Source organism: Heterocephalus glaber, unplaced genomic scaffold (assembly GCF_053883595.1).
Source record: "Heterocephalus glaber isolate CG9 unplaced genomic scaffold, H.glaber_assembly_v1.0 deba00001553, whole genome shotgun sequence".
Classification (NCBI taxonomy): Eukaryota; Metazoa; Chordata; class Mammalia; order Rodentia; family Bathyergidae; genus Heterocephalus; species Heterocephalus glaber.
The window spans coordinates 27,083,675-27,097,501 of NW_028258344.1; positions in this window are offsets into that span (position 1 = coordinate 27,083,675).

Sequence of the window (13,827 nt, forward strand, 5' to 3'; positions counted from 1 at the left end):
TGTTCCAATATGTTATTAAAAATATGACTGTGTCATTATTAAGTATATTTTCACGATGTATTGTAGTTAGCTGTATAGTCATATTGAGTTTACAAGGACCTTTGACATCATGTAGGCCAACATCTAATTAATAAATATAGGCAAGAATTGGGGATTTTGCTGCAGTTCATGAAGACAATAAAATGACTTGAAACCAATATATAGTTTTCTCATGTTCCCTTCCCCATCTTGTTTCTTTGTCCTCCAAGGAAACTTTCATTTCTCTGAGGTTTTACATATTATTAAAACATAAATTTACTTTACTTAAATTCATAAATATCCCTCAGATAAAGAAAGAAATCGTTTTAAATTTAATTTTACAGTGTTAAACAATCAATGGAGATGGTATGTTTAACACACGAACTCTGATGGTCCACCACCAGCTCACTCTGGGTGAGCTTTACAATGAGCCTTGGCTTCACTTTCTCTATCCGTAACCTGTGTGTTATGTCAGCATCACCCAATTTTGGGGTCTTAAAAAAGGAAATATAGCAATTCAATTTTGAAAAATAAAAGTTTGTCTCTTCTAAAATATGTGGCTAGAGACTTGTATGTGTTTTTTTGCTTCATTTCTTTGAACTATATCCCTGTAGTCTGGAGATACTCAAATATTTTTGAAGGAATGAATGGATGTATACAAGCTTGGCACACATTGGGTAGGGACCTAAATGTGTGTAAGAAAGATATAGTTACTGCTTCCATGGAAATTATAGCTCAGAATATGTTAATGAAATGTGAAAATAAATTTAAGAAAACTGACAGACAAACTGTGAATGAGATAATATCCCTGCCCTCACAGAGCTAGTAGCACAGCATGTTATTTCTGATGAAATATTTTTCTAAAATAAAACGTGTCTCCATCAACCATCACAGCAGTAGTTGAAAAAAGGACTTTCTATCTAAAAAACTATGTTTCCAATGTCCTGTAACATTCAAAGCAGGAAACAATAAGTAGACAAAGAATAAATGATTCATAAACAGTAAAATGATTTGATTCAGTCTAAAAAATTAGACAAATTGGGGGTTTCATTATACATATGCATATACACAATTACAATTCATTTTATTTTTAGAAGTATATATTTGCATATATAACTTGAGAATGTGAGTCAGACTTTCATAATTTTTACTGAATACTCGAAAATATCAACTAAATGGGAGGAAAGATTTAATTTGTCTTTCAGTGCAGTTTTCAGTTCATGAGTAGTTGTCTTCACTGATTTGGTTCCTGTGGTGAGGCCATACAGGATGGTGGAAGAATGTGACAGAGGAAGCTGTGCACCTCTACCACAATTTTTCATGTGAAGAAATCTAGTCCTAATATCTCCTTAGAGGGCATGCCCCCGTGACCCAACTTCCTTCCACGAAGCCTCACCTCATAAAGTTTCCACTTCTTCCCAGTAGTGCTATGGACTGGCAAGCAAGTCTTTAGCATATGGCTTTTGGGAGACAACTCAGATCCCAAGCGTACTGCTGACTTTTTCTTTTTAATTATGCTAATTTACTTACTATGAGGACAGGAAGTAAATCCAAACTTATTGTCTTTTTTAAAATTGTAAGCTTGTGCTAGTGTGTATCTAAAAGCACTGTGTATTTTCTGTTCTTTTCTTTTTTCTTTTTTCTTTTCTAATGTTATAGATGGATATTTAAAAATTTCTAGGGTTGAATTATAGTATTAATATCTAAATATTTTTAATTAATGATATTAAAGACAAAAAGTAAGTGACTTCACAGTGATACATGAACTTCACATTAGAATATATTTTCAAAGCAAAATTAAATCATAAAATTCTGATTAACATTAATAGAAATATGATATTTATTATCTAAAAGCCAAGTATATAATTAATCATGATCTTTTATTATCAAAACTGATTATATAAACAACTACTTTTCTAATTTAAACATTTTCCCAAAAAAATATTTTACAGACTGTCATTTACAGAACATTATAGTTCAACCAACAAAAATATACACATTCCCACTAGCAACATTTTTACAGTGACAATAAAAGCCCTCTAATAGAGTACATTAATATAACATAAAAACAATGAATGCTTCACAAAGGAAGGACCACTGGATGTAATTTCATATTTTAATCCACTGCTTTCCTGGTAAGAAATGCCTGGACAAAAATTTGTGTTTCACATTCTTCTCTGAGTCTTTGTGTTGGGCCATTATCCAAATATTGTATAATAAACAATATGTTTATCTGCAACCTTATATGAATCTTATATGAAGAGAAAATGAAATCACAAACTGAAACTATGTTTTATTTAGTTAAGTATCTAATAATATGTGACAACCTATATGTTCCAATATTTTTACCAGTTTGAATAACCTGAACAATGTCATGCTGTAAATATATTTAGGATCTGAAGAATTTCACTTTTCATTTAAACCAAGAAATATACAGAACACTCACTACATATTTTGATGGTTTTGATAGTGTTTTTTACAATTTTGGGGCAGAAATTCCAATTTTAAAAATATTGCATTGCGGCTGTGTCAATGGAATTTTTGAAAAGTAGAATCTCCTCTGTTCACGTAAGTTTAAAAATAGATTGTATTAAGTATTAGCTGTCAAGTTTTCAGTAAAATATACAGATAAACAATTTATAGAAACAACAAACTTAACTTTCAATGGGGATATAGCTTTCCTGGCATTTTGGGCTTGCACAGCTACATAGTAACTTGATAGCTTTCCTTTTGGGAAATTGGTTTTGTAACAATTTATTTCTGGTTGTTTTCTCTCAATAAGGTTATTGAGCTTCACACTGACTGCAATGTAAAATGTCTAAATCCTAACTGCATGTAGTATTGGTCTATTGTTTCAGGATTCTGAAAGAAAGAAAAATAATGGATGTTACACTACTGGAGTTTAAAAAAAAGTTGACTCATCGCCTTTACACTCCCAGTTTAGCTTATAATATTCAGTAATTTAACAGGTATTTATTAAGGATGTATTATGAAGCAGCACATTTTTCCTCTCCTTTCCTCACATTTGTGTAAGGAAAGATAACTTAATAAAACCCATAAAAGTGTACCCTGTGCATTTTACAACACTGGAAGCTTCTTGAAATATGTATGTTAATTAGTAATGTATTTCATATCTAGCCAACTGTATTATCTATCCATATTCAACTAAAATATTTCATTTATAGTATTCACCCAGAGTATAAGATTATTAGATTTGTGATTAGTTTAGAGCCTACATGCTTCTATTCTATTAACTAAGCTAGAAATTTCCCCTGAAATATGTCTGTTTTCTTTTTTAATAGCAAAGCACTGCTTTTCTTATAAAATTTTTAGTTAAGTTACAATAATAATATACAACAGTTATACATGTTGTGAATGTTTTTACAAATGTTTTGTAAACATGATCTCGTTTTTTCAAATGTCAAACCTCTGATTTGGTACTATTGTCATTTCTAATTGTATAAATGCATTCAAAGTGTGGGGAGGGACTTGAAAAGATGTGTCCATACCAAATAGAATAAATCAGAATTTTTGGATTTAAACCCCAACAGTATAGTGCCAGAGACCATTTCTTGAGGCGCTGGGGCAATGTATAGCATCAGTTACTGGAGAATTGTTTTTGATACTGAACTTTAAGAAGGAATTTATCCAAACATTCTTTCACGGAGTTACATGTAGCCATCTATTACTTTTCCATAATGCACGCATTCATTCAGTGCTATATTATATTTACAGCCTGACTGATCTGGTCGTTACATTCTTCTCTAGAGTGTATGAAATTTGTGCCACTAAATTTGTGCCATATTGCCTCAATTACAATGTAGCAAAGCAAGGACTGAAGTAACTCTGATTTGATAAAACACATACACTGGAACCAGGAAAGTCAAGATTCTTCTTAAGCTTTCTAGATTAAAGATAGCTTTATAGAAAGTACACATTATGAGAATGCATTTGATAGAAATATTAGACATTAGGCAGCTTGCTAGATTATGTAACCTGGAATTAATTGCATATGCTCTGTGGTAAAATAAAAATTCTCAAAAATTGGATTAAATTGCGTATTCTAAGGATTTGATGTTCATGATTTATTTTCTGTCTTTTCTATAGTTCATGCTAGTGGTTTTTATAAAGTAAAAATATCACAATGACTTTAATAATGTAATTTTCATTCAATGCAATCTATAATTTGCAATAAATACATATTTTTAAAATATTGCTACTCTACTTTTTGATGTAGAAAAAGAGAGCATGAGAATTTTTTTTTAAATCCATGCATCTTGTACTGTTTGTGTATCTACTCTTCTAAGATATTGATCACTTCTCTGTGATTCTTGCAATTCTGTATTTATCAATATTCACTGTGGAGTTACTTGTCATATCACTGTTTCCTAACACTCCAGGAAACAGCTGGTCTCTTCTTGTTTGTCTGGTTAGTTGGTTGGTTGTTTTATATTTTTTCTTTATTTTGTTTTAGGAAACATGCAGAAGAAAGCCAAGATGAAGTTGATAATTTTATTACTCAAAAACTTCAAAAATGTTATAAAATGTTTAATGGGACAGGTATAAAATGTGTAGAATCCATAGTCAAAATTGTTTCACATTTTCTATTATTAGTGGGTTGTTTATCCCATAACAATTCGAGGTGAAAAAAAAAAAAAAACTTGTGCTGAGGATTTGGTTCAGGGACACCACACCTACCTCGCAAGCACAAGGTCCTGAGTTACATCCCTTGTACCAAAAATAAATAAATAAATAAATAAATAAATAAATAAATATAATAAAACAAAAAAATAACTCATAGTGGTGGCTTGTGCAAGTTACTTCTTCTTTACAATCCAGAATTTCTATCAATTTTTTCGCATATTCCAGGTGGGAGCTTTATTACTAATCCCTCAACAAATGTTGCCTTACTCAAATATGGAAAACTGTTAAGAACACCCTGTTAAAGGTTTTAGTACATCTTGAATTTTTATTTCAAGGAAAAGCATGCAAGAGGAAAATTCTTTTCATCCCCAGTAACTTGGAATGGAAGATCACTACTCTACTTACCCATCTCATATTAACTTTTGCTATCATCCTCTCAAAATTTCTGACACACCATAGGCAAAATGACCTCTCAGGAGACTTAAATTTTACTATTTTCTACCTACTTAGTCTTCATCCATATCATAAATATCTAACTACCAATATTATGGCAGAACTTTATTAAATATTGAGGGACATGATGGATGAAATAAAGATGACTTCTTTCAGGAAGTTTCATCTTGTGGAAAAGATGTACAACAAAAAATTTATCTTATTGGTACAGTACACATAAAATTTATTTCCAAGTGAACATACTTGATTGGCCTAATCAACCTCTTTGGAAAGGTCAGAAGACAGGCCTTTTGGAAAAATAGCCTGTGACATGCCAGAGGAGGGGACACTGAGTGAAATGCAGTTCGCTCTTTCCTTGGGGGAGCACAGTGTTCAATGTAGAGCTCAGTGAAAGCTGAGACTGAAGAAGCTAAAGGTCAAAAACATATATATTTTATTTATTTTAAGAATTCAAAACTTTAACTGAAAAGTAATGAGGAATCATTATAAAGTTTTAGGCCATGATTCAAGACTAAGTTTTAAAAAATTAATTTGGTACAGATCAAAAGTGGTAATAACTACATAGACAGAACAGTTAGGTAACTGTAAATGTAATCCAGTCCAATATTAATAAAAAGTGATGTGAAGAAGTGATCAAGCCTAAAAATTCTAAATTTCTCTGCATAGATGGCAGGGACTCAATCTAATTTGTTTATTTAGCAATTGAACAACATTATGTTATATTCTTTGTTAGAAAAATGTGCCTTCTTGTCGAATGATAAACTAATTGTTTGCTGAATTTGTAGTGGTAAAATGCAGTGAAATCCAATGATTTATTTAAAAACTGAACCAACAGACACAATGACTCTGAAGGGAAGAAGAAATACCTGTTGTGGCTGAGATTAATAAGATCAACAGCATGGGATGCACATGCCAATAAGTGTCACTTTGGATAGTTCTTTATGACATGAGAATTACCCAGGATATGCTAATTGCAGAGATTATTCCTTGTTTTTAATATTGAATGAGAAGAAGGATATTATGTGAAAATCCCAGGTAAACTGATAACATGGTTGATATATGGGATACTACACATCTTCCAGCATGAGACATTATTTTCATTTTAGAGAAGTTGGCATTAATTAACAGCATCATTTTCTGATAGCTCTGGATATTTCTCCATTATAACTCTCTTTCTTGATTTAATTAAAGTATATGAAAATCCAGCATGACCGTTAGTTGAAGAAAGTATTTCACTAACCCTGTGTAAACCATTTTATATATGTGAATATATTATTTCTTTTTACTCTGTCTTCCTTTAACATTTCTTTACCCTTTATGTGCTTACTTGTGTTTTTCTTTATGATTATTATGTTTGAGCTTCTACACATATCATGAATCTGTTCTTCATGGTCTTTCATTAGGTTGGGTAAATTCTTCATTTTGATTTCTTAATATATTTTCTGAGCCTTCTCTTTTTAGTTTTTCTGAGAATCAAATCAAACATGTTATACTTTCAAGATTGTATCCTGGCTCTTGGATATCTTTTCCTGTCCTCCCACTATTTCTCCTTATTTCTTTCTTATTAGGCTTGTCAAAATTATATATCATTGCATAGTTTGGGCCTAGTTTCTTGGAAAAAGTTACCTGTTTATATTTTTTCCAATACAATATGATAACTACAACTTTTTTCTTACCAGACATTTCTTTGCATATTATGTTCATTACTTTGCACTGATTGCTTTTTTACTTTTCAGATCTATCTTTTCTATAAAACATAGAATTGGAACTTAGTGGTTAATCCACTTGCAATGTTTTTATTGGAAATTCCATTTAGTTTCATGAGTATAATAGATACATTTATTTCTAACATAGTGGTTTAGGAACTAAAAAAAAATAAAATCGGGCCTCAAAGTTGAAAAGCTGAATAAACTTCACATACCTGATTAGCAAGGCAAGACAAGAAATGGCCTCCCAAAACCAAGTATTTTGTGAAAATATTAACAGTATCTTTAAGATAGAGATCCTGAAAATAAGACATTGCTTTTTTTTGTATTAAATTCTTTTATTGGTACATTGTAGGTATACAACACAATTACATTTCTCATTGGGAATTGTACCTTTAAATAATGCATCTTGGTTCTTATTTTTTCCCCATTCCTAGCCCTCCTTTCATGCCCTCCACCCTTTCCTATTTACAAAGACTTTATTTCCATTTTTTCCATTTCTCATCATTTTTTCCTTTCCCTTCTTTCCTTTCCCCTGCCCCTCCCACTATCCCTACCCCTTTGGACCTTTTCTTCCTATTTTAAATTATAGATTATTCATTCTAATAATTGGTACATTTTAGGTATACAATATAATCACATTCATCTTGGAAATTTGCACCTTTACATAGTCTCTCTTGGTTCTTATTTTTCACTTTTGCCCAGCCCTCCCTTCAACCCCTCCAGTCCTCCCTATTTACAAAGATTTTGTTCCTATTTTTCCATTTTCTCATATGAATCCCATTCCCTTCTATCCTTTCCCCTAGCCCTCCCACTTCCTTCCCCTTTGCCCCTTTTCTTCCTATTTCACAATAGGAAGAATAGGAAGACATTGGTTTTATATGAATGAATGTTTCTCTTACTGCATGAGACTAAAACTGTACTCTCTATCCTGCTAAAGGATAAAAACAACTAAGAAGTTACAACAAAAATTGAGAGATAAAATATTAACAAACAAAACTCATTGGTACCACTATGTTCTTCTTCCTGATTAATGCTATTATGAGCTAGATGGTCTAATTTTATTGGACATGAATCCACTCCAGTCTTAGAAGATAATCATGAATCCTAGAAATAGACAAACAGGCAAGCAAAATACATGTATAATATAATCTAAGAAAGGAACAAGTAGCTAGAGAAAGAATAGATTATTTTAGTTTCTAAAAACATAGTAGACGTACATTATGGAGTTATATTTGTACATGGAAGCTTTGAAAGTATTTTCAAGAAATTGAAGAATAAAGACCTAGTTATAATTCTCTAACTTATTTTGTACATTTTGTTTGTTTTTATAATGAGGCTAACTTTCCTTATAAGAGTAAGATGATTCAAAACAAAGAAGTGTTAATCTAGGCCACCAGCTTTGTTTTATTCAGAACTAATTTAGCTATCAATGCATTGAATATATACTACAACCACAGCAATCTGGAGAAACCTTGGATATCTGCCTCCTTTTCAACAGTTGCTGAGGATTTTACTTTACAACATATTTGCTTTTTTATCAAAAACATTTTTTCTCTAACTTGAAAATCCATCTTCTATTTCTTTTTCTCCCCCACCTCTACATTTTCTAAGAAACTCATAAGATGAAACAATGCATGGGAAGTAATGGGCCATAACCCATGTGTGCTGTGAAAGAGAACAAATCAGAAGGAATATTGCTTGAGGTCAGCCTCTGATGTATTCATTATTCCTAGATCTGTGAGGTAAGCTGACAGGCAAAATTGTTTGCCTCATGAAGTACCGAGTGAACCTTTCTAAGATGGACAAGTGAAAGAGCATTTGCAATATAAACCTTAATATTATAACATCTGCCATGTTCCACTTATAGATTATTTAGGGAAGGTGATAGTAGTAACACTATACAACTTTAGAGTATTTATACACTATTTCGTGGCACTATTAACTTATTATAATTGTTAAAATAATTATTGAAAGGAAACAAGAAAAATTCCTATGATCAGTAATATAATACCCAGAATTGTCATCGCAGAGTCTTTAATTTGAATCAAACTTGTTTTTGCTAATAAAATTTTCCAGTTGCTATGCAATTACTTGTCTTAAAATATATTAGCTAGTTAAATATTTTGTGGAAATAAAATGACTCCAATGCAAAAACAGACAATGTAGCATACAGATTTTTGTGACAATGATGATTTTATTAAGTGCTGCATTTGTGTAGACTTAAAAATAAATTCGTGTATTTTCCTACCTTGAATATTTCTAAATTATACATATTTTCTGCTCGAAGAAAGTTTGAAAAGGTAGCTTCACTTTGAAATTAATAAATAATAATTTGGTAATCACTAAGCAAACTCTGGTGCATCTGTCAGATACTTTAAGAAAATGAGAATTTTACACATGGGGTGAATTCGGTGAGGAGAATTAGGATCTATTTACACAAAGACCTAGTTGACTCTCTTTCCTTGATCTTCCATGAAATGTCTGCATCTACTGCCTAGAATTTAGTCCATGGAATATTGGTTAAAATGTAAATCTCTGTCCTATCGAGCTCTAATCCTTTCCCCAGGTGCACCAATGAATACTCATATGGTTGCCCTGGATTTGATTTATGCATTTATACATTTTGAAATTGCCATCTACTTTTCACTGTTCATTATCCTTCTGCCTGTAATTCCTTTCTTCTGAATTCTCATCTAGTTGCTCAGTGATGGTGTCCCTAAATGACCCAAGTAGAAATGCTTTCACTTTTCTTGGTTTCATTAGCTCCAAGTGAGAAAATAGTTCAAATCCAGTGGACTTGAACAACAAATAACAACAGAAATATATTGCAGATGAACTCTGGTTTTGCCTCATTTTAATTTACTCCAGTTTGTCAGGCTATGTTTTACTTGTCTGCAGCTTATGCTAGCTGTCACTTTTCAACCTAAAACGGCAATCTTGCTACTTAGAATTTCTCCTTATTTCAGGCATCTGTTTTCTTGGTGACTTCAGTTTTCCCATTTCCAATCTAATCTGAGATTTATATGAAGATTGGTCCATGTTCCATCTCTATGAATTCTTGAATCAGAATTTTGCATTCATTATTAAGAATTTCAAATTTGAAAAATGTAGTATGTCCAAATAAAAATGGGAAAATATATCTAGAATTTATGTTAAGTTCTACTTAGAATATCAAATGTTTAGTCTGATTTATAGAAAGAATAGAGATATACTGTATATTGTTCAACTCAGTAAATGAAAAATATTTTTATCTCAAATAAAAATTTTAAATAAATAACTTTTCAAACAGTAAATGTCATTAATTTAATATACTGGTACTATCTTCTGTCTTTTCTTATGGTTACTTTGTTGTATTTTTAACATAGAGTATCATTTTGTAACCATTTTTCAGAAAGATAATAAAGAGTAATATTGGTACATGCAGATTTGGCATTACACACCATATTATGGCTTATTTATGGTTTGCAGTTTTTTCCATTCTGTAGCAGGTCTCCATTTCTTTATTTCCTTAGCTGTAAAGAAGCCTTTTAGTATAACGTTACTTAGATCTCTCTCTCTCTCTCTCTCTCTCTCTCTCTCTCTCTCTGCCTATGTTTTTGAGTCTATATACAAAATCATTCCCAGACTAATGTCATGGGGCTTTTCCCTGACATTTTGTTCCACCAGTTTTACGGTTTTAGGTCTTATGATTTAATCTTCAGCCATTTTTAATACTTCTTTGTAAATAGCCTGAAACAAAGATCCAATTTCATTTTTTTACATATGGATATCCAATTTGTCCAAGACCATTTAAAGAGAATGTTCTCATTTATATTCTTGGCACCTTTGTCAAATATTAATTAAGTATAAATATTTGACCTGATTTCTGGGCTTTTTTGTTTCCATTCATCTATGTATCTTTTTTTATAGCATTCAAGAAATTTTAAAAAGTTATTTTAATGTTTTACAACTACACATTTTATTTAATTTTATCAAAAGCATAAAATATGGAAATTACATGACTTGCAAAGGAAACTGTCACTCAACTCCAGGTTTCATGAATCTCTCTAGATTCCCTCTAAAGGAAGATAATTCTAGATATTTTTTTCTCATGAAATTTTTTGTTAATTTGTAGACATAAGTTCCTTTGAAATCTAGATGATCCACTCTGCCACCACTTTCTACTCTGTTGCTGAATTCACAACAAGCAGAAGTTCTATGGTCTGAAAAAACATGTAAAATAGAGCTCCCAACACAAAAATAATAGTCTGGGACCCCACATCAGGTAAGCCATTGGACCTGAAGGGATATTTATTAGCAGAAAGTGATCAACATTCAGCTAGATGGTAGAGGAGGAAGATGAAGGCCAGTGACCTTCATCACTTACAGCAGAGGATGTGAAAGTTAGTCAGTTATCCTTCCTGTCATATAACCGGTCTGTTAAGGAACAATCATTACTAAAATCTTCTAGAAGCAGTTTGCAGAATTTGCCTGAGGAAGCAAAGCCCATGACTGCCTAATGTGATAATACAACATCCAAACCCCAAGTCATTTGGACTTTAAACATAAAATAACTCATCCCTCTGAAACTGAAGTCCAGAAATATGACATTGTATTTTCTCATAAAAATGCGTTACTTGTTTTTACTGTATTTATTAGTACATGTTTTCAGTACATGATGTTTACATTCATCTTAGGGAGTAGATACATGTAGTTAACATAGCCTGATTCTTTTTAGTTCTTTTCCCCTTCCCACTCTCCTCCTGCCCTCCATCTCTAGATAAGCCATTCTACATTTTTGTTAGTATTATTTTTACTTAATGTTTGTGAAATATAATGATTACATTCATGTTAGTAGTATATGGATTTTATACTTAGCATAAAAGAAAATTTTCTAAAAATTTAATTAAATGCAATTGCTATTACTGAGCAAATGATTTTAAAAACCTAATTTCTAAATAAAATACAATAATGGAGTGCAGAGAGTAGTTTTCTTATATTCATCATGGAGAATAAAATGGTTTTTCAACTGTGTAAGCACACACCTTAAATCCCAGTAGTCTATGGGGCTGAAGTGAGAAGACTGCAGATTTGTGCCCAGTTTGGGTAACTTCGTGACTCAGCAAGACCCTGTCTCAAAATAGAAAATATGAGATAGCTTACCATAAAGGCCCTAGGTTTCATCCACAGTAATGCAAAGCAGGAAGGAAGGAAGGAAGGAAGGAAGGAAGGAAGGAAGGAAGGAAGGAAGGAAGGAAGGAGAAAGAAAGAAAGAGGGAAGGAAGTAATAAAGGAAAGAAAGAAAAAAGGAAAAGAAAGAAAGAAGAGAAAAAGAAAAGGAAAGGGGAAAAAAATCAAAAGGTGGAACATAGTAACTGAAATCCATTTTCTCAGGCCTGCTTGGGGTTGTGTGTCTGGAGGAAAAAATATAAATCGGTCAAACATACCAATATACTACTTGTAAACATACTAATGACAAAACGCCTGGAAAATACACTAGTGGCCCCTACAGTGGGTGTTTCATTACTTATAAAACACTGTTAGCAGAATGGATTGTGTGTATTAACACTATTCAAAGTATTTAGGTAACATTTAGCATAGTATATCTAACATTTTTTTGCATTTCTCAGTAGAAATTCTGAGAAAATTCTGAATTATTTTTTTCTAGTGGTTATTTAATTTTTAAGTTTTAAAAATATAAAGTTAATAGTTCATCATTTAGATGCATAAGCCCCCAAGGACTGAGACATTAGTAATGGCCTTCAAATTACTTGCAACATTTTCAAAAGCTGTAAGAATTGTAGAAATGATATTTTAAATGTCAAACCATCTTCTCTTCACCAGAATAGTGTCAATTAGATGCGGTGACAGTTTTTTCCCTTGTGCTATTCAGAAACTCTCTTTGGCATTACAAACAATATAAAACAGAAAAACAAAGCTAACTCAAGCCATAGAACATTCTAATCTGAGTGTGCATTACCCTGGAAACAAATTTTGATGTGTCATTAAGTTTAAATAATAAATTGTACATGGTATAATCATAATTTTGTAAAACAAACTGCAGAAAAATAAGGAAAGTATTGTAAATATGCACTCATTTATACAAAGATTTTTGATGTATCTATGCTTGCAAGATAATTTATAATCATAGATAAAGGAATGGGAGATTCATAATAAAATATTAATTCCTACACTAGGGTAATATTGAGGGAGTATATGGAGAAAAACAAATGTTTTAAAAATCATCATGTTTGATTTACTTCTTGAGTTTCTACCATTAGCAGGCATTATCTTTGTTAGCAAAAGATAATTAGCAAAAATACTGTGGGAATAGTAACATATAGTCCTTAGTTATGGAAAGCTTAGCAAATCACTTTTTATATATGTATACATCCAACTGACTAAATTCAAGGGCTTGGAAAACATTTACATTTATTAAATATTGTTTCTTTCGAATTATGAGGCAAGATATTTCTTACTAAATTTCGTATAAATTAGCCCAACCCAGCAAATACATTTTGAGTGGTCCATCTTTCAAATACAAATGGCCATCTTGAGCTGATTGTTTAGCATAATCTCCTTTTCCTCTTAAAATCAAGGAAAGGAAACAGGAATGCTGTCTGTTGTCTTATTATTTTCAGCACAGATCTATTCATCCTTCTCGCTTTTCATCAGGAGAGATTCCCAGAAAGTCGTGTTCAATATCTCAGGATTGATTCAGACTTTTCTCCAAATTCTCCATTACAACCAGGATATTGTAAATACTCACAATATATCTTGCTCACCAGGAACCCATAAATCCATCTTTATGGGGAACAGGAGTTTTTCATTTTCTTTATTACCAGTGAGCAATAGACTGGTCAAAAAAATCACAGGTTTACAAAGTGATCATTTTGTACTGTATGCCATTTTAACTGCCTTTCATATATTTCCACTGATTATCAACAGCATGATTATGCTGTTATGATTCCTGTTTTTCAGATGCAAAGACTAAAGCCCAGAGAGGTTAAATAACTACATCAAA